Source organism: Carassius carassius, chromosome 1, assembly GCF_963082965.1.
Source record: "Carassius carassius chromosome 1, fCarCar2.1, whole genome shotgun sequence".
In the NCBI taxonomy this organism is placed as follows: domain Eukaryota; kingdom Metazoa; phylum Chordata; class Actinopteri; order Cypriniformes; family Cyprinidae; genus Carassius; species Carassius carassius.
The window spans coordinates 51,881,045-51,907,390 of record NC_081755.1 but is presented as its reverse complement, the minus strand read 5'-3'; the positions used below and the strand labels follow the sequence as shown (position 1 = coordinate 51,907,390).

At 41.8% G+C, this 26,346-nt stretch overlaps 1 pseudogene; it reads left to right on the top strand.

Annotated features, from left to right (window-relative positions):
• The first annotated feature begins 794 nt into the window (after positions 1–794).
• On the top strand, positions 795–21,502 carry LOC132093804 (gastrula zinc finger protein XlCGF8.2DB-like; annotated as a pseudogene).
• The last annotated feature ends 4,844 nt before the right edge of the window (positions 21,503–26,346 follow it).

The window sequence follows — 26,346 nt, the reverse complement described above, 5'->3', positions numbered from 1 at the left end:
CAATCTGATATTATGTATGTATGTGTGTGTGTGTATATATATATATATATAAGCCTAAGAACAAAATAGCCAACGTATTATTATTATTTGAGGCACTTTCTTGCAGAATTTCACTGAACACATCAGACACCGAGGGTGCTTGCCCCTCATCTGGTGCAGAGACGAGTCTTTTTTTCTGCGCTCTGATCTCAGTCTCCTGCACTTGGAGCTTCTCCGTCTCCACGTGGGTTCTCTGCATCCAGCGCGGCCTGGATCATTTCTTGTGCACGCTGCCTTATTTCCGCATCCAAGTAATGGTCTTTATAACGCGGATCAAGCACATTCACGATGAAGTGCAGAGGATCCGAAAAGATCTCAGTGAGACGTGTGCTAACAGACTCTACTTTTCTTTGTTTTCACTTCGTGGTCCGTCTTAATCTCTTTGTTAGGAGACGCTTTAGTGCTGCGAATAAAGGAATAAGAAGAGAGAGAATGTTCTCACTGGTGTGAAGTGAATGTCGCGGGGAGCTCGTGGTCTGCGCTATGCAGGTGCACGTGCAGGTCGCGGTTTCTGTTTGCGTCATCACAACATTTCGGCCGTGTTGTTTCGGTGATAAAAGTCTTTCGGCCGAAAACCGAAAATGCTCTTTTGGGCCATTTTCGGCCGAAAATTTTCGGTGGCCGAATATTCGGTGCATCGCTAGCCCGTTCAATTTTGGGGAAGTTAATTCCAAATATTGGCTGTCATAGAACGTTCTGGGTTTCAGAAAGAGGAAGCGAAACTAGATGCAAGGCACATCTGGTTATTTTCGTAAAGGCTAGAGGCATATGATAAATGTCCCTTATCTATACTGAGACATGACTTCAGCTCAGATCACTAGATCGTTTGTTCTGAAGTGATATAAAAGAGGTCCAGACACCCTCCCCATTCAGTCGTCTCGTCTTCAGTCTTCATCTTTGACTTCTCTCTCGCTTTGGCATCTTTGATTTACTTTCTATTTTGTTACGGGTTCACTTGAATACTTTGACCCAGGCTTAGATTTTCACAGGTTTGTATTCAACTCAGATACGTTGTATTCTCAGATACTTTTAACTTTTAATTGTTTGAATACCTTTTTGGATACAGTTCTCATTTTTTATTAATCTTAGATGGACAAAATCCGTCATAAATGGATTGCTTTTAAAACTATATTAACTTTTGATTTGTATTTTCTATATTTGAAGCTGCTTATATTACTTAAGAATTTTGTTTCCAAGTTATGAAATGTAGTTTGAATAAATTTGCATACTAAACCACCTCCACCGTCTGACATGGATTGAATTCTGCATCACTTCACAATAGATAAAGAAACAGATATCAATGTGTAGATGTGTCAATGAACAGCTTGTCTTTGGGGCAATCTAGGGAGCCTATAATATGCTAGAGTCGAGATTTAGACCCTTAAGTTCATGGTACTAGCAATCACAAGCTCTTGTACTCCTAAATGTACAAATTTCCCTTTAAATGAGCATATAAGAACAAATTCAGAAACTGATATATGTGTTTTTTTTTTTTCTTCGGCAGATACACTCCTCCTCCCTCACAGTAGTTCAGCAATAACTGCAGGACTATCTCCATCAGTTCACAAATGAAGACGAGCATCAAATCATCAGAAGAGCTAGAATCAGTTTATTAAAGAGGACAGAGGGAAGATGAGAGATCGAGAACCTCGCAGAATCAAACACACTGAAGATACTCAAGAACACACAGGTTGATGGTTATTCTTCATTCATTCATGATGCTGAAGAACATTCATGTTATAAAGACTCCAACACTTCACCACGTTTAGATAAACGGATGATAAACTATTAAATGGGAACAAAATGCTCTTTTTGTTTATGATCATAACAGAATAATTACTCTCCTGAAGGCCTCCTTACACACAAGAAACACATATTGATAACAATAGAATAACTTGATTACAAAAATAATTACATTTTATACAGATTGTAAGTTAATATTGATGATCTCGGATTAATGAACAGTTCAGAGCTTTGAAATAAAACAATGCGAGTATGAAGCCATACAAATCATCTACAACATGTTGAGTTAAGGGAGGTTTGGGAAACTTTCATATTGATCGTCAATGTCAGATGAGATTAAATAATACTTTAACTGTTTTATTTATTCATTTTATAACTGGTTCACAAATGTTTTACCAAATATTTTGGACATTTCTCAATATAGTTTATAACGCTGCAGCTTATGTGGAAACTGAAACAAAGGATTGAGGTGATTTTCCTGCTGTAGAAAGAGCTCAGATGATGTCACTTCCTGTGTGTCACAGTTTTTAAAAGGAGGAAAGTCATGACAGAAGTAACAGGTTTGAGTAGGTGTTCGTGCGCTTGCAATGACTTAGTTACTCGTCAGGCCACAGAAGAATACCTGAATTCCTCCGTTCAATTAAGACATTGAGTGTCACGCAGACCTATAACAACCTAGCCACACGGCCAACACATAATTGTGAATAACAAGCCTTACCTTAACACAGAATCAACCAAAGAGGCCTGGGCTCAGCTTCCTTTGCGGTTCGTCCAAAAATTCAAGAAGTGGATGCGCAGATCAACGGCCTCCACCATTTATATTTTTTCTACGACTCCTGTTAGCCAGCATTATGCGACTCAAAGTGAAAGTGCCCTACCTAAATTAAAATTGTAACAGTTCTTTACTTCAGTGTGTTACTCACATAATTATGGTGTCTTTGGAAAGAAGACCCTTTGGGCTTTAGTTATCAACCAGAGTTATAGATTAAAAGTTATAGACACTGAAGTGCCTTGACATTTTTTTACCACACATTTTTTTTTTTTTATTTGATATAAACATACATGAAATTAGTCCTGGAGCAATCTAGAAAAGTAATGGGTTGAAAGTCACATGTCTCATGAGTTTCTATTTCGGATCTGAAGATGTCATGAAAAATGACATTCCTGCAAATATTTTTCTGAGACTATGTGTAGTACCCCCCACCCCCCCAAATATAAAAAATATTTACCAACTGTATTGAAGGTTTCTACAAACTATTTAGTCATTAAATATACCACTGCATAGTCTTTTCAGTTATAAAACAATAGACAGAAACTTTATTTGAGCACTAGAAAGATAAAATAAGAACAATTTGAGTAAAAAAGTTGACATTATAGATTACTTGTTACTGTAATTTAAAAGAAATTCCTTACCTTAGAATATTACTATCTCAGAATCATAATGCGTTACATTACTCCTTGATGCAGAATTCAATCCAGGTCAGACGGTGGGTGGTGGTTTAGTATGCAGATTTATTCAGAAAAATATAGAAAATGAAACTACAAATCATAACTTGCAAACAAAATTAAGTATTATAACCAGCTTCAAATGTAGAAAATACAAATCCAAAGTTAATATAGTTTTAAAAGCAATCCATATATGATGGATTATGCCTATCCAAGATTAGTAAAAATTATTATTATATCCAAAAAGTATTCAAACTGTTAAAAATACAAGATAAATAATAATACAAAGTATATAAACATACTAAGTATCACAAAAGTCAAAGTATTAAAAATTCAAAGTATCTAAAGTGTCTGAAATTCAAAGTATCTGAGTTGAATAAACATGTAAAAGTTCTAAGTCACAGTATTCAATGTAAGCCCATAATAAAAGGTAAAGTAAATTGAAGAGGCAAAAGCGAGAAGAGAAGTCAAAGATGAGAAATTAAAGTCTGAAAAAAGGGAGGGTGTCTGCACCTCTTTTATATCCCTTCAAAACAAAAGATATTGTGATCTGGGCTGAAGTCATGTCTCAAATAGATAAGAGATATTGGTCATATGTCTCCAGTTTATACAAAAATACCCAGAAGTGCCTTGCGGTCCAGTTTCGCTTCCACATTTTGGCGAAGCGTCTATGACTGTCAATATTTAGAATGAATTTCCTCGAAGGGAGTAGGCTTAATTAAATACGGGGTTACAAATACATCAAGAGAATGTGCTTCTCATTAAAAACCCGAAGAACACAGAGCAAGTTAATATATGGTAAAAGTCAGAATCAGAGGTGGGTAGTAACGAGTTACATTTACTTCGTTACATTTACTTGAGTAATTTTTTGGGGTAACTAATACTTTTTGGAGTATATTTAAAGATGGGTACTTTTACTTTTACTTGAGTAAATTTTTTGGGGAAAATCTGTACTTTTACTTCGTTACTGTGGGCGACGCTCCTCTCGTTACTTTATCTTAATTCAATACATGTTATAAACGCTTCAGTTTATTCCAAACGCGCCGTCTACTTTTCTCTGGGCAATGAGTGATGCCCATTCGCGAATGAATCATTCTTTTGGGCAACTCTGTTCAAAGGCTTGATCAAACCAATTGGCAAACGAGTGAATTGGTTCATGAATCAGTTTGAATGATTCGTTCAGTTCCCTGCCGCACGCGCTGAGCGTCTGAAGCGGTTCACTCAGAGTTGTAATGTTTAACATCAGCAGCGTTGAAAACGTGGCTATGCAACTGCACTGAATTGAAAGCAAATCTGCAAAGGCTATTATTTGCTTGCGATGGAGATCCTTATTAGATGAACACCGCGTGTGCTGTCTACTGTTTAACAGGTAATAACTTGGGCTACATTCGATTACAGTACACGATACCACTGTGACATTAGTTTGTTGTACGTGTGTGGCTTATAACAGAGGGGAGTCAAGTTGAATGCAGCTTCCAAAAGACAAAAAATAGCCGATTAATATTTTATTAATATTAATACAATCACACCGGTGAGAGTACGTTCAGCAAGTCATATCATCAGCTGCTAAATTCAGATCTGTGATCGCTGGCTGGCGCTGAGCCAGAGCTAGATGCGTTTTTACAGCACTGCGCATTATAACCAATCACACACGATTCTGTTGAGCTTATTAATGCAATGGCCAATCAGAGGCGTTCAGATGAGTCATCAGTACAATTCCGGTGCTTCCTTCACTCGCTCGCTGACTGGAGACCTCTTTCTGGCGAATTCTCTCGTCAGAAACAACAAAGTGCAGATGTGTGTACGAATCTGTAAATAAGATATTGATTTCACAGTGTAAAAAGGTTTAGTGATTTTAATGGGAGTTTCTGAGAGTGATTGAACTCTAGACTGTCAGTGAAAATGATCTTTGAGAATGTAAATGTTATTTGCTCTCTTTATGAACAATGAAAGATCAGTAGCTGTTTTTATATCACATTGACTTTCAATGTTAAATTCACATTTAATATAAAGTCAGTCGTATTAAAAATATGTAATGGCATGACACCTATATCTGTTACTTAAGTAAACAGACAGGGTTTTATAATAAATTACTTAATTTAATAATTAGGCTACTTTGACCATTGCATATTATCATTATTAACATTCTATGAAATGTGAGAATCGAGATATTTCATTACATAGTTCATGCGTCTGGGAATGTTTCTAATAAAAATGAAAAAAATAAATAAATAATGCTTAATAATAATTTGTCAATATGTTGTTGTGGCTGCTGTGTCACATGACGACCCCCATATGCCTAGACACAATTAATTATGATATTTCCACAATATTTACGCTTGCAGAAATATACTTCTGCGTGCAGACAGAAGAAGATCCGTCAATGTGCATTTGGTTTGTTATGTTCAGATGTCCGGTAACTTAACGGTCATGTGAGGAGTTTTCTCTCTTCTCTGTGTCAGAGGTTATTTATACATATATAATTCAAACTTTAAAATATAATTTATTTTGTGGTGCAAATCCGAATTTTCAATTTTCAGATTTATGATCCTTCAAAATATAATTCTAATATATTGATTTATTACCAGTGCTGGAAACAGTTTTTCCTGCTTAATATTTTTTTGGAACCTGTGACATTTTGTTTAGGATTATTTGATGTATAGAAAGATAAAAAGAACATCAATGATAGTAAATCAACATATTGGAATTATATGGCATTGAAGACTGGAGTAAAGGCTGATGAAATATATATATTTATACACACACACATACATTACATACATTTTATCTATATATCTAAAAAAAATAGGCTCAGTATATATGACCCAAAGTAACTAGTAACTAACTACTTGAGTAGATTTTTTATCCGATACTTTTTTACTCTTACTCAAGTAACTATTCAGACTAGTACTTTTACTTTTACTTGAGTAAATATTTATAGAAGTACTTTTACTTTTACTTGAGTACAGTTTTTGGGTACTCTACCCACCTCTGGTCAGAATTCGATTCACCACACCTGTATTACTTTTGAGTTACTTTCACCAAAAACCTACAGAAGTAGAACTTGACATTCTGAAATTTCAAAATGTACTCTGTAACATTTTACATGCATATAATTGGCAAAGTTAAGGCTCAAGACAGATTTTCTCCAAGCTGAATTCTGTCCGACTTGCAAAAGCCTCCTCTGTGTCTCTACATAAACCCCTGTATGCTGCGTATGCTGTTCCTACATGTATTTAGCTTTGATTTGAAACAAAAGTACATACTTGTGGTGTGGATGATACAAAAGAGCATACATAGCATACAGTGATATGGAGAGACACAGACTTTTTGCTTACAAAAAGTGTTCCCTTCACTTCATATAATCCAGATTGCACGTGGCAGATGGAATATTTTGACAATGTCTTTTCATAACTTTTATGGACCTTAACACTGTTATTTTGGGATTTTACTAAGGGGAAGTTGTGGTGATTAGAGAGTTTGACTCCTAACCCTAAGGTTGTGGGTTTGAGCCGCAACTGAGGTGCCCTTAAGCAAGGCACCGAACCTCCAACTGCTCCCTGGGCACCAAAGCATATGATGCTCACTGCTCTGTGTGTGTGTGTGTCTGTGTATGTGTGTGTTTGTGTGTTCACTGCTGTGTGTGTTCACTTTGGATGGGTTAAATGCAGAGCACGAATTCTGAGTATGAGTCACCATACTTGGCTGTATGCCACATCACTTAACTTTTTTTCAGAAGCAACTTAAGAAATACAAAAAAGATTAAAAAAGCTAGGTTTATTTTATTTTTATTTTTTTCTTTAAGAAAGGAAGTAGTAAATGAATGGAGTGTAAGTCTAAAGGGACAACTTTATTTATTTATGTATTAATGTTTTAAGATTAGAATTGGAATAGAGAGTGCTAGAATTCGAGGGCTAAGTAAAGATGGAAGAGATGTGTTTTTAGCCGATTCTTGAAGATGGCTAAGGACTCAGTTGCTCAGACTGAGTAAGACAGGTCATTCCACCAGGAGGGAACATTTAATAAAAAGTCCCTGAAAGAAATTGTTTTTCTTTGGGATGAGCAATAATGCATTGTTCACTTACAGAGCGCAAGCTTCTAGAGGGCACATCATGAAGAAATGAATTTAGGTAAAGGGATGCAGAGCTAGTGGTGGGCAAACATTGTCTTCATGGGCGGAGGGTGAATCAACTCAAGGGTAAGGCTAAAAGCAGCCAAATGTATTAACAGGGCCGGAGCCAAGGGGGTTGCCACGACCACTCCTTTGGCCACCCCACTCAAAATTGCAGTTTTTGTCCATTTTTTTCTTGACAAGAAACGCATTTATTTAGATGCGGAACGCCGTATCTCTTTATGACCACATCAAATTTGCGCACTTGAGCTTCACCTCAGCATCAGATGCTAGTGAGCACGGAAAAGCTACAGCAGCCAAATGAGCTTCAGTTTGATGAGATGTTGTTAGACTATGTGTCAGTAAAACACACTTCCCTGTCCCATCAGCCGTTTTACTGTGCTCACAGCGCACACTCTTCAACAGTATGCAGATATGTGGCGCACGCTCTAAATCACTTCATCATAAATAACATGGACAAGAAACTTTGATCATACTCGTTCTGTTGTCAGCTAAGTCATTAAATCACCAAAAAAGTGATTAAAACTGACACACTGAGCACACAAAAACGTCTCTCAAATGCATGTACTAAAATACATTGTGAAATGAAAGATTACCATATAAGGCACAAGATTAAATTAAATTTAAAAAGTAAAAAAAAAATGTTTTCTAAAAAAGGGAACTTAGTTGTTCATTTTAAGAGACCCAGGAGTCTTATTTTCTCTTGCATAATTAATATTGCACTTTAATTAAGCAAAAACACATTTTATCCGATTAATCGATGGAATTTTTGGTAGAATACTCGATTACTAAAATATTCAATAGCTACAGCCCTACATCTTCATTTATCGCCGTCTCATTTGTATTTGTCTAGTTTGGAGAAACCTCACCAAACCTGACCAGCCAGGTGTTTGTGTTCACTGGAACTTAAAGACAATTGTACAAATGCGGATTTGGTGACACCAAATCGACGATGTATTATTAGGTTTTACAACAAGGTCCATTGCCCAACACAAAATAAATTTGCTTAATGCATAAATGGTCAAACCTTACAATCTAAAGGAAATGCTGTCTATGGCAATGGAGGTAATTTCTAAATTACCATAGACTTATAGTCTAAATACATTTTTAAAAAAAATTCCACTATAACTGTTATTACACTTGTGCACATAACAAGTGTGTGAGTTCACGTGCACTATACTGCTGGTGGCAGTAGACAACCGCAGTGACGACGACCGTCACAACCCTGATTGCTGATTGTGTTTTTGTGCTGGTCTTGACTGGTTTAGGACTGTCATGGATGAATAAATATTACACTAAAACCACCAGTAGTTGGCATGAAGTCTTGAGTGATGCATTGAATTGTTCATATAACTCACTGAGTGATTGACTCTTTATAAACGAATGAATGGGTGGATCATTGACTCAAAAGATTTGTGCAAAACAGTTGATTAATTTAGAAACTAAGCAAGTCAAAGTCTAAGTCACCTTTATTTATATAGCACTTTAAACAAAATACATTGCGTCAAAGCAACTGAACAACATTCATTAGGAAAACAGTGTCAATAATGCAAAAATGATAGTTAAAGGCAGTTCATCATTGAATTCAGTGATGTCATCTCTGTTCAGTTAAATAGTGTCTGTGCATTTATTTGCAATCAAGTCAACGATATCGCTGTAGATGAAGTGACCCCAACTAAGCAAGCCAGAGGCGACAGCGGCAAGCAGCCGAAACTCCATCGGTGACAGAATGGAGAAAAAAACCTTGGGAGAAACCAGGCTCAGTTGGGGGGCCAGTTCTCCTCTGACCAGACGAAACCAGTAGTTCAATTCCTGGCTGCAGCAAAGTCAGATTGTGCAGAAGAATCATCTGTTTCCTGTGGTCTTGTCCTGGTGCTCCTCTGAGACAGGGATCTGTATCTGGGGCTCTAGTTGTCCTGGTCTCCGCTGTCTTTCAGGGATGTAGAGGTCCTTTCTAGGTGCTGATCCACCATCTGGTCTGGATACGTACTGGATCCGGGTGACCGCAGTGACCCTCTGGTCTGGACACAGACTGGATCTGGTGGCCAAGGTGACCTCGGAACAAGAGAGAAACAGACAAATATTAGCGTAGGTGCCATTCTTTTAATGATGTAGCAAGTACATAGGGTGTTATGGGAAGTGTTTCCGGTTCCGGTATACCTAATTAATCCTAATAAAGCCTAATAAAGCCTAAAAATCCTTTAACGGATTTGGATATTTAAAAGCATATTAGTGCCAGGACAGATGAGGACCCAAGAGTGGAATGAGGCTGAAAAATAGTTCTTTATTAAATGGAATGTCTTGGCGTCAAAAAACAAAACAAGAACCCCTCGGGAAGAGGGGAAAAAAAAACACAGTCTTATCCTCCAACCGCACAGAGGGTAGGTCGTGCGCTCAGCCCCGGAGCGCACCAGGAAAGAGGGGGGGGGTAACAAATCCAAAAACAGTAAGCAGGAGAATGGTCGAACAGACAAGGGGTCAAGCGAGGTGCAGACAGGGCTGAGAACGGCAGGCAGTACCAGGGTCAAAACCAGTCCAGGTCGAGTACCAGAAGGGCAGTCCGAAATCCTCTGAGGGCAAAGCACACGTTACACCAACTGGGCAGACAAACCAACGAGCGTACAGACCAGAAAGAAGGAACAGGACAGGATCGAGGTCAAACACCAAAACGTCACAGAACACACTGACAAGGAGGGGTGAAAATCAAACAGAATAAATAGGGTGAGATCTAACGAGATAGAGGGAACAGGTGCGTCAGACAAGCCGCCGCCTAGATTGCTGAGCGAGATCAGCTGGCGCTAGGGCGAAGGGAAGAAAAACCAGAGAAAATCTATAAAACTCAGAGAGAGAGAAAAAATGAAAACAAAACGAATACAAGTGTGGAAAAAAAGTGTGGAGGTAGTCCTGACAGTACCCCCTCCCCCAGGAGCACCTCCCGGCGCCCCCGAGGAAGGGCCGCGTTGGTGAAACTGGTCGATGACAAGCGGTCCAGGACGTCCCGAGCCGGAACCCAACATCTCTCCTCCGGACCGTACCCCTCCCAGTCCACCAGGTACTGATGTCCCCGCCCACGACGTCTGGAGTCTAAGATTCTCCTAACCTTATATGCAGGAGAACCGTCAACCATAACAGGTGGAGGGGGGGGGCGACAGGGGAAGACACAGTAGGGGAATGGGGAGAACGCAAGACAGGCTTAACCTTGGACAAATGGAAGACAGGGTGCACACGACGAAGAGAATTGGGCAACCGGAGACAGACCGTCACCGGGTTGACGACCTTGGAAATACGGTGCGGCCCAACGAACTTAGGCGCCAATTTTCGTGACGGGACCTTCAGTGGCAAATCCTTGGTGGAGAGCCACACGCGCTGTCCGCAGACATAATGAGGCGTCAACCTTCGGTGGCGGTCTGCGGCAGTCTTAACCCGTCCCCTAGCTCGGATAAGCGCCTCCCTGGCCCTCCTCCAGGTGCGGCGACAACGTTGAACAAAAGCCTGAACTGAGGGGACAGCTGCCTCGGAGCCCTGGGAAGAAAACAGAGGAGGCTGATAACCCAGACTACACGTGAATGGGGACATACCTGTAGACGACACCGGTAATGAGTTGTGAGAATATTCAGCCCAGGTGAGTTGATCACTCCAGGAGGAGGGGTTATGGGATGCCAGGCAGCGGAGCATCCAACCGAGATCCCGGTTGGCGCGCTCAGTCTGGCCGTTGGTCTGTGGATAAAAGCCTGATGACAGACAATCTGTCGACAGAACTCTCTCCAAAAATGTGAAACGAACTGGGGACCCCTGTCAGAAACCACGTCCTCCGGAAGGCCGTGAATCCGGAAGACGTGATCTTTGACCACCCGGGCCGTTTCTTTAGCCGAGGGGAGTTTAGGAAGGGGAACGAAGTGGACCGCTTTGGAAAAGCGATCCACTACGGTGAGAATTACAGTATTGCCACTGGATGGAGGGAGTCCAACCACAAAATCCAGGGCAATATGGGACCAGGGGCGGGAAGCGGCATTAACAGACCAGCGGGAGAAGAATTAGAAGACTTATTTTGAGCACAGACCGGGCACGCCCCCACAAACCGGCGTACATCCTCCGCCATGGCAGGCCACCAAAACCGCTGGCGGATGGCAGCCAGCGACCTCCTCACTTCTGGATGGCACATGATCTTGGAGGAGTGACCCCACTGGAGAACGGCGGAGCGAACTGACCTGGGCACGAAGAGCAGACCCGTGGGACACCCCGCGGGCACCCCAACTCCCCCCTGCGCTCGTCTGACGAGCTTCTCGATTCCCCAGGAAAGCGCCCCCAGCACGCACCCCGGAGTTATTATAGTGTCGGGGGGCGGCTCGCCTGGAGAAGCGAAAAGATGAGACAGCGCGTCAGGTTTAACATTCTTGGCCCCTGGTCGATAAGAGAGGGTGAAGTCAAAGCGCTCGAAAAAGAGCACCCACCGACACCGGTCTGGCATTAAGCTGGCGTGCAGACCGAATGTACTCCAAATTTTTGTGGTCAGTCCACACAAGAAATGGAACAGCCGCTCCCTCCAGCCAGTGACGCCACTCCCCCAAGGCCAGACGAACCGCCAACAATTCGCGATCACCGATGTCGTAGTTTCGTTCTGCGGAAGACAAACGGTGTGAAAAGAACGCACAAGGATGCAATTTGTTATCTGAGGAGGATACCTGGGAGAGCACGGCACCGACGCCGACCTCTGACGCATCCACCTCCACCACGAACTGCTGGGAAGTATCCGGAGTAACCAGGATGGGGGCTGAAGTGCAACCAACGTTTTAATTCCTCGAACGCCGCTTGGGCATCCGCTGACCAACGGAAGTTGACCTTGGTGGAGGTTAGCGCGGTCAGAGGGGCCGCCACCTGCCCGAAGTTCCTGATGAATCGCCTATAGAAATTGGCGAAACCCAGGAACCGCTGTAACACCTTGCGGAAATCAGGTACCGGCCATTCGGAGACGGCCCCCACCTTAGCAGGATCCATGCGAATCCCCCCCACCAAGATGATGTGTCCCAAGAACGAAACTGACTGAACGTGGAACTCGCACTTCTCCACCTTAACGAACAGCTGATTCTCTAACAGCCGCTGAAGCAACTGTCGGACGTGCTGAACATGATCCTGAAGAGAAGAAGAGAAAATTAAGATGTCATCTAAATAAACAAAAACAAATCTATCGATCATGTCCCTCAGCACGTCGTTGACAAGTGCTTGAAAGACAGCTGAGGCGTTGGATAACCCGAAGGGAAGAACCCGATATTCAAAGTGCCCACGAGGCGTGTTAAACGCGGTCTTCCATTCGTCCCCCTCCCTGATCCGCACTAGATGGTAAGCATTGCAAAGATCCAATTTCGTGAAGAACTCGGCCCCCTGCAAGAGATCGAAAGCCGAAAACATCAACGGCAGAGGGTACCGAATCTTAACTGTGATGTCATTCAATCCTCGATAGTCTATACAGGGGCGCAGAGAGCCATCCTTCTTCTTCACGAAAAAGAACCCCGCCCCGGCCGGAGAAGAAGAGGGACGAATAATACCGGCTGCCAGAGAATCACTTAAATATTCTCCATCGCTTCGCGCTCGGGCGTGGAGAGACAGTACAGCCGTCCGCGAGGCGGAGAAATGCCAGGGAGGAGATCGATGGCACAATCGTATGGCCGGTGGGGAGGAAGGGATACAGCCCGCAGATCATGGTAGCAAACAGGAACTCGAGAAAGATTCGCCTCCTCCTCCTGTTGGGAAACAGAAACAAAGACCGGGGAGAAAGCAGACAGAAGGCAATGTGTATGACAATATTGACTCCATGACAAAACTAAATTGTCTGCCCAGTTAATGTTCGGCCCGTGACGAACGAGCCAAGGATGACCCAATACCAAAGGGACAGATTTACAAACTAGGAATTTGAGGTCCTCCCGGTGGTTCCCGGAGGTAAGAACACTCCCCGAATCAGTGATCCGAGAGATCTGCATAAGTGGTTGGCCATCGAGTCCGTGAGCGATTATGGGAGACTGCAGGGATTGGGTGGGTATATCCCGAGCGCGTGCCCATTTTTCATCAATGAAGTTGCCCTCTGCTCCTGAATCAACGAGTGCTGAAGCCTTAAACAAAGAGTGTTTAGTAAACAGAGACACAGACAGATGAGTGCGTGACCTGTGAGTGGGGGAGATGGCAGTACCACTCAAATTAACTCTCGGAGGCGAACGAGCAGCCTTAGCAGGACAGGAGTGAGCTTGGTGTCCCTGAGCTGCGCAATATAGGCAGAGATCCTCCAGCAGGCGGCGCTGTTTCTCCTTGGGTGTGAGGCGTAAGCGATCCACCTGCATAGGCTCACACTCCTCGGCACTCTGGGATGGAGGGGCAAATGGGATGGGCTCGGAGTCCGCTCGAACTCGACGGCATAACTCTCTCCTGGCGTCAATGCGGAGAGACAAACTGATCACATCATCCAACCGTTCAGGGACCTCGCGGGCAAACAGTTCATCCTTGACGGAGTCGTGGAGTCCCTCTAAAAAGCGAGCGATAAGAGTCTCGGCGTTCCAGCCGCAAGTAGCGGCGAGGGTGCGGAACTGCACAGAATAATCTGCCACTGAACGTCTGCTCTGTTGAAGACGCGCTAACAGCCGGGACGCCTCCTTGCCAAAAACCGACTGATCAAAAGTCTTAATCATCTCCTCCTTAAAAGAACCGAAGTCAGAACAGCACCCTGCCTGTGATCCCCATACTGCAGTTCCCCAATCACGTGCTCTACCTGAGAGCAGGGAGATGACATAGGCCACCTTGGAGATATCTGATGCGTAGGTTCGAGCCTGTAGAAAAAACACCACCTCGCATTGAATAAGGAAGGCTTTGCAACAAGTAGGCTCACCGGAATACACGGGGGGGGGGGGGGGGGGTTGTTAACTCTTGGCTCAGAGGAGAAAGTGGAACGGAGAGGCCCAGGAGGCGGTGAAGGGAACTCCTGTTGGGTGAGACGATCGAATCGACCCACCAAATCCGTGATCTGAGCTGACAAGGCCTCCACAGAGTGACGGGTGGAAGACAGTTCCATCTCGTGACGGCCCAACATCGCTCCCTGATGCTCCAAAGCCGACTGCCAAGATGAGTTCTCAGCTGGGTCCATTCTTGGTCAGTGTGTGGTGTAAGGACAGGGACAGATGAGGACCCAAGAGCGGAATGAGGCTGAAAAATAGTTCTTTATTAAATAGAACGTCTTGGCGTCAAAAAACAAAACAAGAACCCCTCGGGAAGAGGAGAAAAAAAACAGTCATATCCTCCAACCGCACAGAGGGTAGGTCGTGCGCTCAGCCCCGGAGCGCACCAGGAGAGAGGGGGGGTAACAAATCCAAAAACAGTAAGCAGGAGAATAGTCGAACAGACAAGGGGTCAAGCGAGGTGCAGACAGGGCTGAGAACGGCAGGCAGTACCAGGGTCAAAACCAGTCCAGGTCAAGTACCAGAAGGGCAGTCCGAAATACTCTGAGGGTAAAGCACACGTTACACCAACTGGGCAGACAAACCAACGAGCGTACAGACCAGAAAGAAGGAACAGGACAGGATCGAGGTCAAACGCCAAAACGTCACAGAACACACTGACAAGGAGGGGTGAAAATCAAACAGAATAAATAGGGTGAGTACTAACGAGATAGAGGGAACAGGTGCGTCAGACAAGCCGCCGCCTAGATTGCTGAGCGAGATCAGCTGGCGCTAGGGCGAAGGAAAGAAAAACCAGAGAAAATCTATAAAACTCAGAGAGAGAGAAAAAATTAAAACAAAATGAATACAAGTGAGGAAAAATGAGTCGAAACGAAAAAAAATAAATAAAAAATAAACAAAGTAAAAATAAGGAAGAAAAAGGACAGATCATACCGAGTCCTGACAATTAGTATGTTATGTGTATGCCAGGTTAAAGAGATGGGTCTTTAATCTAGATTTAAACTGCAAGAGTGTGTCTGCCTCGCGAACAATGTTAGGTAGGCTATTCAAGAGTTTAGGCGCCAAATAGGAAAAGGATCTGCCACCCGCAGTTGATTTTGATATTCTAGGTATTATCAAATTGCCTGAGTTTTGAGAACGTAGCGGACGTAGAGGATTATAATGTAAAAGGAGCTCATTCAAATACTGAGGTGCTAAACCATTCAGGGCTTTAGAAGTAATAAGCAATATTTTAAAATCTATACGATGCTTGATAGGGAGCCAGTGCAGTGTTGACAGGACCGGGCTAATATGGTATAATATAATTCCACTGATGCCAACAAAGTGTTCAAGTCTATGCAAAAGAATGTTGTGGTCAATTGTGTCAAACGCAGCACTAAGATCCAATAAAACGAATAGAGAGATACACCCACGATCAGATGATAAGAGCAGATCATTTGTAACTCTAAGGAGAGCAGTCTCAGTACTATGATACGGTCTAAAACCTGACTGGAAATCCTCACATATACCACTTTTCTCTAAGAAGGAATATAATTGTGAGGATACCACCTTTTCTAGTATCTTGGACAGAAAAGGGAGATTCGAGATTGGTCTATAATTAACTAGTTCTTTGGGGTCAAGTTTTGTTTTTTTGATGAGAGGCTTAATAACAGCCAGTTTGAAGGTTTTGGGGACATATCCTAATGACAATGAGGAATTAATAATATTCAGAAGAGGATCTATGACTTCTGGAAGCACCTCTTTTAGGAGCTTAGATGGTATAGGGTCTAACATACATGTTGTTGGTTTAGATGATTTAACAAGTTTATACAATTCTTCCTCTCCTATGGTAGAGAATGAGTGGAACTGTTCCTCATGGGGTCTATAGTGCACTGTCTGATGTGATACTGTAGCTGACGGCTGAATGGTTGCAATTTTATCTCTAATAGTATCGATTTTAGAAGTAAAGTAGTTCATAAAGTCATTACTGCTGTGGTGTTGGGAAATGTCAACACTTGTTGAGGCTTTATTTTTCGTTAATTTAGCCACTGTATTGAATAAATACCTGGGGTTATGTTTGTTTTCTTCTAAAAGAGAAGAAAAGTAATCGGATCTAGCAGTTTTTAATGCTTTTCTGTAGGATATGTTACTTTCCCGCCAAGCAATACGAAATACCTCTAGTTTTGTTTTCCTCCAGCTGCGCTCCATTTTTCGGGCTGCTCTATTTAGGGTGCGAGTATGCTCATTATACCATGGTGTCAAACTGTTTTCCTTAACCTTCCTTAAGCATAAAGGAGCAACTTTATTTAAAGTGCTAGAAAAGAGAGAGTCCATAGTTTCTGTTACATCATCAAGTTGTTCTGAGGTTTTGGATATGCTAAGGAATTTGGTTACATCAGGAAGATAACTTAAAAAGCAGTCTTTTGTGTTAGAAGTGATGGTTCTTCCACACTTGTAACAAGAAGTAGAATTTACAATTTTGGCTATATGAAGTTTGCACAGAACTAAATAATGATCTGAGATATCATCACTTGGCTGAATAATGTCAACACCATCAACATCAATTCCATGTGACAGTATTAAATCTAGAGTATGATTTCGACAATGAGTAGGTCCTGAAACGTGTTGTCTAACCCCAATAGAGTTCAGAATGTCTATAAATGCTGATCCCAATGCATCTTTTTCATTATCAACATGGATATTAAAATCACCAACTATTAGAACTTTATCTGCAGCCAGAACTAACTCGGATGTAAAATCACCAAACTCTTTAACCCTTTAGGCGCCAGAGGTTTTTTCCTAAAACGTTCTATTTGGACATCTTAATTTCAGAAGGCTATATCTTAAAATTTATAAAAGATAGAGACTTTCTGTCAATTATACAAATATTAAGGATGACCCAATGTTTATGTAGGGATTTTATTTTCCCATCTAATTTGCATATGACGTCATATGGGGGTGGCCATCTTGAATTATAGAATTTTCATGAAAAGTCACGTTTAAATAATAAAATGCAGTACTTCTTTCCCCCAAAAAATGTCCCTCACCTTCTGTGTGCTATATTGCACAATACTGAATGCTCAGGTAAATAGTAAGTAGTAAACAAACGGTGTAAATCATTACTAATAAATGGTAGAAACAAACCGAATGCATGTAGCAGTTGGGATTTTCAATTTACTACATGCAGCAGGCACTCTGATTCCATGTATGGGGCACATATATATTATACTCGGCACGCGCCGAGTGTGCACAGCTCGGACTACTGTCAGTGTCATTGCGACTCCCCACCTTGCCTCCTAACTGTCCTATGAATACTTCAACCTCGTCTAACATACCCAGTGGCATTAGACAAAGTCTCCACTACAATACTGCCGCCGCGATTGCGGAGAGGCGCGTTCAGAAGACAAATATACATGTCTAGCGCGGTAAAAATCTCCCGCCTCGTCCCGGCAACAATAACACGCCTGCTAATTTCGCGATGAACACTCTGACCCCAGCAAACATTGTTCACACCTCTGACATTTGGCAAAGGACCATTTACATTAGGCAAAGGATTCACTGTTTGTGCTTGGTGAAGGGCTATACTTTCACTTTCAGTATCACCGGCATCTTCTGAATGCAGCTATTCCCCTTCAGAATCAGTGTCCGTGAATAGAAGTCCCAACACCTCATTGCGGCTTTATTGAAGCTTTATTGATGCCATTAGATAATAATAATAATGATAATAATAATAATCTATTGCCAATACTCGCTGACGTTGACAATATTGGTCAGATAAAATGGCTCAGTCTCACACTAGCTCCGCTTTTTTTTTGCACTGATTCAATGCGCTCTAGCTCGAAGATTTTGTATAGGAGCATTACGTTTTTTTGAGTCAGAGATGAAGTATTACATGTCTGCTATCTGGTGCAGGGGAGGTTGCATGAAATTTGACACCCTATTTGACAAAATCGGCCGTTTTATTCAGTGCCGCATCTTGTCGAGTAAACTCGACCGTGGCGCCAAGAGGGTTAATAAAGTCTGTATTGTGCCCTGGTGGTCTGTATACAGTAGCCAGTACAAACATAACAGGGGATTTATCATTAACATTTGTTTCTCTTGATAATGTTAAATGAAGCACCATTACTTCAAACGAGTTATACTTGAAGCCTGCCCTCTGAGAAATCCTGAAAACGTTGTTATAAATTGAAGCAACACCTCCACCTTTGCCTTTTAGACGCGGCTCATGTTTATAACAGTAATCTTGGGGGGTGGACTCATTTAAAATAATGTAATCATCAGGTGTTAGCCAAGTTTCTGTCAAACAGAGCACATCTATATTATGATCAGTGATCATATTATTTATAAAAAGTGTTTTCGTAGAAAGGGATCTGATATTCAATAAGCCAAGCTTTATCATTTGTTTATCCATATTGCTTCTGTTTTTTTATTTGTTTAACCTCAATTAAATTGTTAATCTTAACTTGGTTTGGACGTTTTTTGTTTTTTCTAGTTCGGGGAACAGACACAGTCGCTATAGTGTGATATCTAGGTGAAAAAGTCTCTATGTGCTGAGAATTAACTGACCTCTGTGACGGGAGGCAGCTAGCAGACGGTCGGTTTAGCCAGTCTATCTGCTTCCTGACCTGGGCCCCAGTTAGTCAAGTATAAACACTAAGACTATTTGCCATATTTCTAGAGAGAAGAGTGGCGCTAGCCCAGGAGGGAAGAAGACCATCTCTTTTCAACAGGTCAGGTCTGCCCCAAAAGCTCGTCCAATTGTCTATGAAACCTATGTTATTCTGTGGGCACCACTTAGACATCCAGCCATTGAGTGATGACAATCTGCTATGCATCTCATCACCACGGTAAGCAGGGAGGGGACCAGAGCATATTACAGTGTCTGACATCGTGCTTGCAAGTTCACACACCTCTTTAATGTTATTTTTAGTGATCTCCGACTGGCGAAGTCGAACATCATTAGCGCCGGCATGAATAACAATCTTACTGTATTTACGTTTTGCATTAGCCAGCACTTTTAAATTTGCCAAGATGTCAGGCGCTCTGGCTCCCGGTAAACATTTGACTATGGTGGCTGGTGTCTCTATATTCACGTTCTGTACAATAGAATCACCAATAACTAGAGCACTTTCATCAGGTTTCTCAGTGGGTGCATCACTGAGTGGGGAGAACCTGTTTAATGTTTTGATCGGAACAGAAGAGCGGTGTTTTGACCCACGACTACGCTGCCTCACCGTCACCCAGTTGCCCTGCTGCTGGGGCTCTGTTTCCGGAACCGAACAATGTACAGGAATCCCTGAGCTAGACGCATCCAAAGCTGTATCTAGAGCCCTAACATTCTTACTGTCCTCAATTAAAGTTTGGATGCGTGTCTCTAATTCTGAAATCTTCTCTGTCAGCCTAACTATTTCCCTGCATTTATCACATGTGAATCCCTCATCAGCGACAGAGATAGATAAACTGTACATGTGGCAAGAGGTGCAAGTAACAATGACAGGAGAAGCCATTACTCACCGTGCTTGATTAAATATTCTTACTGCGGTTGTTTGATGAAATTGTGAAAAACTGGAGCGAGAGTAGAAAAGAAAACAGCGATAGGTTCGAATGAAAACGCTAATGACAAGCTAACGAGTGCTGTCATCATGAATGGACTTACAAGATTTTTTGGCCAAGTGACAATTGATAATGTAATTTTGCAACAAACAACAATGAAGATATTATGGTATGATAAATAATGCACACCTCTATAACAGAGGTAACGTCTCTAGGTCATACATCTTAACTTGATACAAATATGCAGGTCAGACATTCCAGCCTCCCACAGTCCTATGCGTTTGAATGAAAATCAATGCTATGAAACATAGTGTGAATGCCCACTATTAATAACACCGTTTTTGTTAGAATAAATTAAACATTTCCCAAAATCATGGCAATGCTTGAATAAAAATGTAAAATAATTTAATATTACATTAGAAACATGAGATTAGTGCATGTAATGTTTTTAAAAAATAATAACCGAAAGATGAGCTTGTTCTTGCAAAGTTTAAATTCATTTATAAAAATGCATCAAAATTATTGATCACTTTGTATTTCTGTCTTTTCATTATTTTTATGTGCTGACAATGAAATTAAACTGTTTATTCATTCATTTCAGAGCTGATGGAAGAGAATGAGGAGAGTGAAGAACTGAGTGAAGTGGAGGAGAAACAACATAACAAACCTGGAGAAAAGCCTTTAAGCCACTTGAACACTAAACATAACTTTTTAAAGAAAAGAAGAGCCAAGAAATCTTTCACCTGCACTCAATCTGGGAAGAGTTTCTCAGGCAAAAAAAGTCTTGAGCTTAACATGAGAGTTCATACTGGAGAGAAACCATTCACATGTGATCAGTGTGAGAAGAGATTCACACGATCATCAAGCCTTAAGAGTCACATGAGTATCCACACTGGAGAGAAGCCACACACATGTGTCCAATGCGGTAAGTGCTTCAGAGATAAAGGACTACTTAAAAAACACATGAGCATCCACACTGGAGAGAAGCCGTTCATGTGTGAACAGTGTGAAAATACATTCTCAAAAAGAGCAAGTCTTCAGCTTCACATGAGAGTTCATACTGGAGAGAAACCATTCACCTGTGATCAGTGTGGGCAGAGCTTCACACAATCATCACACCTTAAGAGTCACATGAGGATCCACACTGGAGAGAAGCCATTCATGTGTGAACAGTGTGAAAAGACATTCTCAAAAAGATCAAATCTTCAGCTTCACATGAGAGTTCATACTGGAGAGAAACCATTCACCTGTGATCAGTGTGGGCAGAGCTTCACACAAAAAATACAGCTTAGGCAGCACCTGATGATCCACACCTGGAGTGAAACCATACCCATGCGATAAATGTGAGAAGAGCTTCACAAATTCATCAAACCTTAAGAGTCACATGAGGATCCAGACCGGAGAGAAGCCGTTCATGTGTGAACAGTGTGAAAAGACATTTTCAAACAGAACAAGTGTTCAGCTTCACATGAGAGTTCATACTGGAGAGAAACCATTCACATGTGATCAATGTTGGAAGAGCTTCACACAATCAGGAAACCTTAAGATACACATGAACATCCACACTGGAGAGAAGCCGTTAACATGTGATCAGTGTGGGAATAGCTTCATAGAAAAAACAGACCTTAAGAAACACATGATGATCCACACTGGAGAGAAGCCTTACGCATGTGATCAGTGCGGAATTTTTTTTTGTGTGCTTCATACCTGAAGAAACACTTGACAGTTCATACAAAGGAGAAGCCGCATTCATGTTCTGAATGTGGAAAGAGTTTTTCACTCCCGCAAAGTTTAAAAGAGCATCAGAAAATACATACTGGTGTGAGAGAGTACATGTGCTTTGAGTGTGACAAGACTTTTATTACAGCACAGTGTTTAAAAGGGCACCAGAGGATTCACACTGGAGAAAAACCTTACAAGTGTTCACACTGTGACAAGAGATTCAGTTTATTAGGAAATAAGAAAGCACATGAGAGGATCCACAGCAGAGAGAAGCCACACACATGTGATCAGTGCGGGAAGAGTTTTGCTCATAAAAGTCACCTGAAGAAACACATGAAGATCCATGCAGTGGAAAAAGCACTTAGTGGAGAAACCAGTTAGGACAGGACATTGGTTGATAGGTATCTGTTAACTCTGTTCACACCATCACGACTGTCCGGATTTTAACATGGGATTTGTCTGGTCAGACCTATATATATGTATAAGTAATAAATTCACAGTCACTCCCCACTCATATGTGGAAAGACTTTCATTGACTCTGCAAAACATAAAAGACCACAGATGTATATCCACACTGGAGAGAAGCCATTCATATGTGATCAATGTGGGAAGAGTTTCACAGATCAGTGAAGAAGTTAATGGTTTCATCAGTCCTGAAAAAACACAGCTGTACTAACTAGAGTTTATTGAGTATTTGTTTAAGTGCAGAAAGCTCTTCAGACGCTGAACTGTGTGAGCATGAGAAACTGAGAACTGGAAAAAAAAACCTTTCAGGGAGCAGAAGAAAAGGCCATTATATGGATTATGCGATCACACACAGTATAAAACAAAACAAAACATTTACAGTAGTTTGAGTCATCACTAACAAAATAAAAACATCATACATTTTACCAGGATCTGGAAATATATATATATTTTAACAGGCTGAACGATAAGGCATAATTCAATTAAAAAAAATTTATATGTATTATAATTTTTATTTTTACTTTTTCACAAAGCAAATTGTTGCAATGTCATTTTTTACAGAAAATAAACGTTTCTACATTATACTTAGAACCTTTCATATTCATATTTACAGAATCAGAATCAGAATGAGCTTTATTGCCAGGTATGTTTACACATACGAGGAATTTGTTTTCGTGACAGAAGCTCCACAGTGCAACAGAATGACAGCGACAGAACATAAAACACATAATAAAAGAATATAAAAATACAAATAAGTAGATAAGGAATGACAATATACAAATTGACAATTGTAGGCAGGTATATTACAAAAATGCAGTTATGTATGTACATGTATATTATGTGCAAAATGTAAGTGTATACTAAGTATGTGTGTTAGATAAATTAAGTGTATGTGTATATAAATATAAAGTGTAGTGTGTTCAGTGTGTATCAGCTGTTCATAAGATGGATTGCCTGAGGGAAGAAACTGTTCCTGTGTCTGGTCGTTCTGGTGCTCAGTGCTCTGTAGCGTCGACCAGATGGCAACAGTTCAAAGAGGGAGTGTGCTGGATGTGAGGGGTCCAGAGTGATTTTAACAGCCCTTTTGCTCACTCTGGATAAGTACAGTTCTTGAATAGATGGGAGAGTTGAACCGATGATTCGCTCAGCAGTCCGGACTACCCTCTGTAGTCTTCTGAGGTCAGATTTAGAAGCTGAGCTGAACCAGACAGTTACTGAAGTGCAGAGGATGGATTCGATGATGGTGGAGTAGAACTGTTTCAGCAGATCCTGTGGCAGATTAAACTTCCTCAGCTGGCGAAGGAAGTACAACCTCTGCTGGGCCTTTTTCACAATGGAGTCAATGTGAATGTCCCACTTCAGGTCCTGAGAGATGGTGGTGCCCAGGAACCTGAATGACTCCACTGCAGTCACAGTGCTGTTCATGATGGTGAGTGGGGGGAGTGCAGGGGGGTTTCTCCTGAAGTCCACGATCATCTCCACTGTTTTGAGCGTGTTAAGCTCCAGGTTGTTGAGAGTGCACCAGACAGCCAGCTCTTTAACCTCCTGTCTATAAGCAGACTCGTCACCGTCCTGAATGAGGCCGATGAGTGTGGTGTCATCTGCAAACTTCAGGAGCTTGACAGAGGGGTCCTTAGATGTGCAATCATTAGTGTACAGGGAGAAGAGCAGTGGGGAGAGAACACAGCCCTGGGGAGCTCCGGTGCTGATTGTACGGGTGCTGGATGTGTATTTTCCCAGCCTCACTAGCTGCTGCCTGTCTGTCAGGAAGCTGTTGATCCACTGACAGACGGAGGTGGGCACGGAGAGCTGAGTTAGTTTGGGCAGGAGGAGGTTTGGGATGATCGTGTTAAAGGCCGAGCTGAAGTCCACAAACAGGATAAATCATTTTTTCAGAATAATTCCTCTTTGCCACTCTGATCTCCTTTTCCAATGTGTATTTAGCCTGTTTATACAATACATTGTCCCCCTTCCTGTAAGCATCTTCTTTGGCCTGACGGAGCTGTCTGAGTTTTGCAGTGAACCACGGTTTGTCATTGTTGTAATTTAGTTGAGTCTTGGTAGGAATACACATATCCTCACAGAAACTGATATATGATGTTACGGTCTCTGTGAGTTCATCCAGATCGGTGGCAGCAGCTTCAAAAACACTCCAATCAGTGAGGTCAAAACAAGATTGTAAATCCTGCTCTGCTTCATTAGTCCATCTTTTTACAGTCCTTAATACAGGTTTAGCTGATTTTAGTTTCTGCCCGTAGGTCGGTATAAGATGAACCAGAAGGTGATCAGAACGTCCCAAAGCTGCTCGTGAAACAAAGTGATATGCATCCTTTATTGTTGTGTAACAGTGATCCAATATATTACTGTCTCTGGTGGGACAGGTAACATGCTGTCTGTATTTTGGCAGTTCACAGGAGAGATTGGCTTTATTAAAGTCCCCGAGAATGACTAAAACAGAGTCCGGGTGTTGTTGTTCTGTCTCTGTGATGTGCTCAGCGAGTTCCTGTAAAGCCAGACTTACTTGCGCTTGCGGAGGGATGTAAACACTAACCAGAATGAGCGAGTGAAACTCCCGCGGCGAATAGAACGGCTTGCAGTTGACAAACTGCATTTCTAGATCAGGACAGCACATCTTCTTTAACACAGTTACATCTGTACACCACCGTTCATTGATGTAAAAGCATGTCCCGCCGCCACGCAATTTCCCCGTTGATTCTGCGTCGCGATCCGCTCTAATCAGCTGAAAGCCCGGCAGATGGAGCGCGCTGTCCGGTATGGCGTCATTCAGCCAGGTTTCCGTGAAACACAGAGCAGCAGAGTGTGTGAAATCCTTATTTGTCCGAGAGAGCAGAAGGAGTTCGTCCGTTTTGTTGGGTAGAGAGCGTAGATTTGCCAGATGGATGCTAGGCAACGCGCTTCCTGAGTCTGAAGAGCACGCCAGCTCGCTTTCCCCGTTTGCGCGTCCTGAAGCGTTTGATCAGTGCCGCTGCTCCTCCGATAACAATATTCAGTAAAACGTCTGAATAATTGAAATCCAGAAAAACATCTTGTGGTGCGTTCTGCCGAATGTTCAGCAGTTCATCCCTGGTGAAACTGATTGCAGGAATATAACTAAAGACAGGACAAACTAACAAAAAGACAAAAACATATGCAGAGCTCGTCACGGAGGCAGCCATCCTGTACCGGCGCCAATACTACAGTACATTTATGATTTTTATACAGTATCATCCCCTACACCTTCCATTTACAGTAAACTTTCTACATTTTTCTATTCCCATAAAGATCATTTAGTATAATTTCTCATTTTAAAAAGCTGTATAATTATTTATTTTTATAAATAAAATTCTGCATGTGCTTACATTTTTTATTAAATGTTGTTTTTAAGAGAAAAATTATGGATTCGTGGTAGCAATGCTTATCATTGGTTACCTAAGAAATGGTCAGGATGTTGCTACGCTGGCTGGCTTCACACTCATTTAACATTCTTGTCCAGAAAAGGGGAGCCACTGATTGGACGTTGAGCTTTAAACGAGTTAAACATTCACGCAGAGAATATAGACCTCATCTCTGTATCTCTCCAGGTGTTAAAACTCTGGACGGAGTTTTCCCCTGGTACGTCACTGTACATAATGCATATTTAACCATTAATATAAGCTTGCAATTAGAATCTTTCACTAATTATGCTATAGAAGGATTCCATTTATGGACTGGACTGCATGGACTGCATTTTTATATAGCGCTTTCAACAGACCACATGGCCATCCAAAGCGCTTTACAATTTGCCTCACATTCACCCATTCACACACACACACATTCACACACCGACTGCGGTGTCTGCCATTTAAGGCGCCATCCAGCTCGTCGGGAGCAGCTGGGGTTAGATGTCTTGCTCAAGGACACCTCGACACTTGGTCAGGTGGAGCCGGGGATCGAACCACCAACCTTCCGGTTTGTAGACAACCTACATGAACCACTGAGCCACTGCCGCCCCATTTATTAACAGAAGAGATGAAAGATCTTAAATAAGTTGCTTTACTGAATCGTGCCGCTCTCGATTATATTCTTGCATGAGAGGATGGAGTTTGTATATTCAAGATATTCAAAATATGATGATTGATATAATCCAACAAATGAGACAACGGTGAGATGCGATAGATGAGAGTAGTTTAGTTTCTGATGAATCTGATGTGTTTTCTTGGATTAAAAGTGCCCTGGGAAAACCCTTCTGGGGCCTGGTACTTGTTTGGCTATGATCATTACTGGAATGGTTTTATTGATTTTCTGTATTCTCATATATCTATGTAATCATGTATCTATTCTTTTGATTTA